Source organism: Ischnura elegans, chromosome 12 (genome assembly GCF_921293095.1).
Source record: "Ischnura elegans chromosome 12, ioIscEleg1.1, whole genome shotgun sequence".
Classification (NCBI taxonomy): Eukaryota; Metazoa; Arthropoda; class Insecta; order Odonata; family Coenagrionidae; genus Ischnura; species Ischnura elegans.
Window position 1 is genome coordinate 2881169 of NC_060257.1, and position 6133 is coordinate 2887301.

Genomic DNA, 6133 nt, shown 5'->3' on the forward strand with positions numbered 1-6133 from the left:
AAACAATAAATGTGATAAGTATCAATGTCAACATCTTAAATCATATTCAGCCAGCGTGAGCATGCATTGCAATACTGCAACATAAGTCTAAAATATGGGATGATGATTTTATATCACTCTAGCGGCAAATAAAGAGCAACGCTTATATTTTTCAGCATGTAGTCTATTATCGGTAAAATTTAAACGCGGGACCTTGTGTAAAGACAGGGCAGGTGGATTATTATTCTAGTTTTGGCGCGAATAAGTATGTGGAATCTTGAATTGATTATTTTTTATTTATTTCAATACATTTTCGGTTTTACCTACCCCTTCCCCCATCCACTACCCTAGTCCTCCCCGCTCTGACCCCCCCCCCCCCCTTTTAAGCAACTCCCTCCATTCACAACCTCCACTTCGTCCCTAAGTGTGAGAGCACACTATAGTTGGAATAGCGGTCCCTTCACTCGGCTGCTCCCCAAGGGAGGGTCGCCCTCTTTTAAGCCTTCCGCTGTTGCATACATCTGCATATTTTATTATAACTATGCGGCGCAGATAATCCTTCCTTTGAAATATGCACGCGACTACTAATCGCCGCCCTACCACCTGCCAGCGAAAAAACAAACTACGTCGTCTCAGCGTAATAAGGTGATTAGAATGAAGATGGCGGCTGCAAAAATGTCACGACATCGTGGACTGGTCAAGCCGTGAAGCTTTAATCGCTAGTCATCTGTTTAATTTTCTAAACAACCTTTTCAGCCAATCTCAAATCATTGAGTCCTTTTCATATGTCCCCAGAGGACTTCTTAGCGTTAAGATTATCTAAAATGGCATCATTAGGTGTGAAATTAATTATTTTTTCAATCATATTGCACTCACATAAAATATTCAACCCGACTATCACCTTTCGAGTATAGAAACTTCGGCAGCATCGTCACGTAACACATAGGTGATCAACTTGTATCAGTATTTTCAACCACCCAGAATGATAATAAGTTCAAACATCACTCCATAAATCAAATAATAGATTTCATGCTTTACCATACCCAATTTGGGGCTTTTTTTAACTTAAATTGACATAATAGTATAAATTAAGTGCTTGCCGCACCGCCTAAGAGAAACAGATGAACTACAAGGCTCTCCAAATACCTTGCCAGCACCGCATTCAGTTTTCGGGCGAAAAGTGGAATTTAAGTGAATTTACTCCTTGTATTTACTCATAACTTATAATTCATATCAGTTTTCCTGAATTTGAGTAAAATTAGACATTGCAACATTTCCACAGAGTTTTATTATGACACAACGTGTTTCGTCGTTACAAACAACATTATCAAGTGTGTTAGTTGTTGTTTTTAACGACGAAACAAGTTGTGTCAGAATAAAACTCAGTGGAAATGTTGGAATGTCTTATTTTACTAATATTAAGAACTTCAACCATATCGTGCCCAACGTAATTCAAGACTTCTTGAATTTGATGAGATTTAGTTAACCACCGAGAAACATTAATCAGAACAACGGATTATTCATTCCTTTCGAGAATATTATTGAATAGAATCCGTTTCATTTAAATAGAGCATTAGGTGTTACATATTTTGTTTAAAATCACCATTATTGCACATGCATCCAAATGTTTTCAGTTCCCAGGTCTCCTTTGGCCACTATGGGTCATATCATGCGACCGTATAAGTACCATACGTATACCAATGTCGTCTTCTACGATTGCAAAATACTCTTCATATGTCCACAGTAAGCACCAGGATCAAAATATAGATTCGCTGAGTTTCCTTCACTCCATAGGAACTATCAGTGGTGATAGCACGGCTTGAAGATATCATGCAAATTAAAAGTTCGCCGTTTTTTGGACGAAATTGTGTCTTGGCGAAGCAGAGTTAATGCAATGGGAACATTTGGATCATTTTTCCTCAAGTCTGTGGGCAGAGTGTTATTAGTTGCCTCGAGCCTATACTTTGAATCATTGAGTAAATGACGCATAAAGTTGATTATTTCAGTGAGTTTATAGGTGGCAAGGGAATCGGATATGTGAATTGAGTAGGAACCATGTGGAGGGGATTTTTTGGAAAGGCTCTAGCGTATTGCGCATTGTGTTTAGTTGGCAAACAACATGCAGCATTAAAGAAGTGTCGGTCTGATGAAACGAGAATATTGTGTAGATTATCTCACTGTAGGACTGCAGGTAGGTGGAGAGCGAAGAAATTGCTGGTCGGACGGCTGCAACTTTAATGGTGCAGTATTTCAAGGTAATATGAGGAGTTAGTGTACTGTCTAAATATACACTAAGAAAAGTGTGTGTGGCTGCTCTTGATGATGTTTCATGTGTTTGAGTGTGGTGTCATTTGCGGTGGAAATCGTCATCCAGGTGAAAAGTATGCGTGTGTAGGTATTTCTGGCAGCATTAAAATGTATCTCCCATGTGCGTGTCTACGTGTGGATGAGTTTTAAGTGAATGTTGAGTTTATTTTCGTGTTTCCCTTGCCAGACGAAGAGAACACCATGACACCATTGACAAGTTTCAAAGATAAATACGATTTAAAGCAAAAAAGAATTGGTTACAACAACATCAAACCAAAAATCAAAATACTATCACGATGAAATTCAAGAGTATAGTATAAGAAAATTACTATAGTTTATTTAAATGTGTTGGTGCCCTCTACAGTTATAGTTTTCCTAACAATAAGAGTAGAAACTAATAACTAAAAATTTATGAAGTCGGATATGTATCCAAGGGAGGTTTGCGATTTAGCAAAGAGAACAAGACGTTGGAACAACTGATACGAAATACACATTTGCATGTTAAATAAAAAATTATTACAAACTTCTTTAATTGCACAAAGGATAGTTACTTTTCCACTTGAATAATTGCCTCCTGTATAAGCTCCAAAATGGTGTATTCCAATGCACGTCAGTTGAAATATTTGGTAAGGAATTAACTTAATTAAAAGCTTTTACGCCATGTCCACAATCACTAGCATTACATTTAACGGACGAGAAGAAGTGGATGATCCATACGGCGTGTTTGAAGGCCAGTTTTGTACTCTTGCCATCAACTAGAAGTTAACTTTATCAAACGTATTCCGACGCAAGTTATATTACACTTAATTTTGGATTGGTTAATGGTACTTTTCTAAGCAAAATCGATCAAGTTTGGTCCCAAAATTGAAAATTTAACGTTAAAATGCCGTAAATAAAAATAGTAAGCTTGTTCCTCTTAGTATGGTACCGATACTACGAGGAAAATTCATGAATTTATGTATGCCAAGCCGATGCCTTGCGATGTTTCATATGCTGAGGTAAGTTACATGGGTCGACGAACTCTTACATATTAAAAGTACTGTATTCGCAAATAAAAAAAAAACAAACTTTGTTCTCTAAGTCATTTTAGTTCAAAACGTATCGTAAGGGATATGCTTCGGCGTCTGTTTCGGTCGCCGCTAGACGAATTTCGCAAGGAAATTGGGCAGAGCTTCTCCATTCACATTTATACGCAGCGTGCTTCAGGTGGTAAAGGGAGAGAGGTGGTCGAAGGGGTGGCTTCGGTGTTTTTTTCCTGGATTAGTGGTGGCCGCGTGGGCCTTAAGTTGACGCCGATGCCTCTGTTATCTTCGTTCTTCCCTACTTTTTAAAATTTTATCGGTTCTCTGACGAGCCTCTGTTCATGATCATTTACTTTGGCGACCAGCCATGTTTTCGTCAGATGGATTTCGTGGCCGGGCACCCCCTCTGTTCTGCCACCGCTGATTTTCCAGCCCCTCCCAGTCTAACTCCACTCTCTTGTTCTTCCAGGCCTGTTATTTTTGCCGAACTTCTCGTCTCGCGGATGTAATTTCACAATTTCATGTTCAGTATGGAATCAAAAATTGAGTTGAAAAATAAAAGACAGCGTAACATGTTCTATTGATCACTTACACGAAGAGACGAGAATAAAAAATGTTAGTTCCCGATATGTGTCGGGCGGTTATTCTGCTGCAAATCAGCCATGGTATGAAATAGGTCAATGAATCTTGGGTGAGGGTATGGCAGCGGCTCTTTCGTGTTGAATTCCATTCGTATAAATATATATTAAAAAATCATGGTTTAAAAAATGGGGCAATAGAGCTATAAGGATGTCACATTTATTGGGATTCATTGGATACAAATGCCAACTTGATGGAATACCAATAGAGCGTCAAGTGAAGGGCCTCAAGAAATTCGATGCGTCGATAAAGCTTTGATAACACGCTCCAATCGCCGTCATAAAATCACATTGATCGTTTTTAATTTTCGCGAGTAATAAATATGAGAGAGTCAAAATAGACACGCCATCATGCTTTTCCGTCTCTAAAAAATTACAACTACTGTTACAACCACTACAGCCCCTCCGTTACAAACCATGTTACGAGGTAGCTGAAATTTTGGGTACGCTTGTGAAACAGCAGTGATAGATATTTTTAATTCTTAGCGGAAACGATCAATTAGCAAATATACCTATGAACTATAATGAATGAAATAGAATAAATGTGTACTCACTTTTTAGAAACGGCATGGCGTTGCTCTGCTTGCGTCGACACATACGCATCAGCTAATCACAGCACTCCATTCCAACCCTGAGGAAGATATCCGATTATGTTGTCGAAACGTCGCCAATCCCTGACGCGGTGGAAGTCCCGAGAGCTCTTCCAACAAACCTCATCTCCCCGCTAAAATTGCGGAACAGTCCGGTTATAACTTGGTGGTCCCTGAATGCGCAGAACTTATGCAAGTGAAGGGGAAAGTGGCTGAGGGAGGGGGTGAATTTCGAAGGAAAGAGGGAGCACATCGGATTGGGTCAACCATAGACACTGTCTGAAGTCCGTTCCCAAGCTGAAATGGCAATTTTAACGTGAACCCCGTACAGAGGCACTTCTTCAAAAAAGACACGCCCATTACCAAAATCGACTTCTGCACATAGGCTGCAAAGTTTCAAACGCACAGTACTCCCACAGTGCAACATGGCTCATGATGGCTACCACACAACGACAGTCACTGCTAGAAAAACAATAAGTCTGTCGCCCAAAACACACTCTACAGAACTGACTACATTGGCGCCAGAAATGTATGGCCTCACTTTCCTTCGTAAAACACCACCTACGTTGACTACCAAAACACCACAGTGAAAACGTTTCGAATTCACGCTCTGAGGAAAATAAACAAATGGGAGGATGACCGCTGGATAAAATAGGAGTAAAGCGGTAGGTACGATCCCACTACCAGTGGATCCTTAGCGACATACTACCTCTCGAAGTTGAACGGACTCCAGAGCGGCGATTTCAACGGGCGAGAGAGCGCGGTGGAAGCAGCACGAGAATGTGACCACATGAATTGGTCATTCGAGACACCGACACGACACCAGTGAAGGCAGCTACTTCCCCGCCCTGCCAGGGGGCAGAAGAGGGCGGATGATTTGCTCAGTCAGGCTTTCAAGGGTGATTGCTAGTCGCACTAGTAGGTCAAAAAGTGGCACAAGTTGTCCAAGGAAGGCCGGGAAGAAGTGGCCGACGACGCCCGTTTTAGGCGCCCCAGAAATAAACAAGTACCACGCCAAGTCCATGGTCCTGTTGTTCCACGAAGATGATGGCATCATGCTCTACAAGTTTGAACCACCTGGGCAGATCGTCAACAAGGACTTCTACAAAGATGATCGGAAAAGACTCAATCACCGCCTTCCAACCAGAGGTCCGGTCGTCATGAAGACTCAACCGAGTCACACCGCCTTCGTTATCAACTCCTCTCTGTCCGGTATCCCAGTTTAAATGGTGCCACAGCCCCCCCATTTACCCTACATGTAGCCCCGGCAGACTTCTCTTTGCCCCCAAGGGTGAAAAAAATTAAAGGAAAACATTTGACAAACCCTGGACAACATTCAACAAGCCACGACAAGGAACCTTAACAGCGTTCCCAAAAACGAGTTCCAGAGGGCCTACGATGCATGAAAAAAAACGGTTTATAGACGCTAGAATAAACTATTTTGAAGATGAAGTTGTTTTACATTTTTTATCAATATTTTTTAGTCTCATCACTTTTGGTACAAACCCTGTAAGCCACAGAGGTGTGAATATAACACGTTCAGAGCAGGGGGTAGGGGGTTCCTTTCCCCAGGCTACCAGGCACGTCGATGATTTGA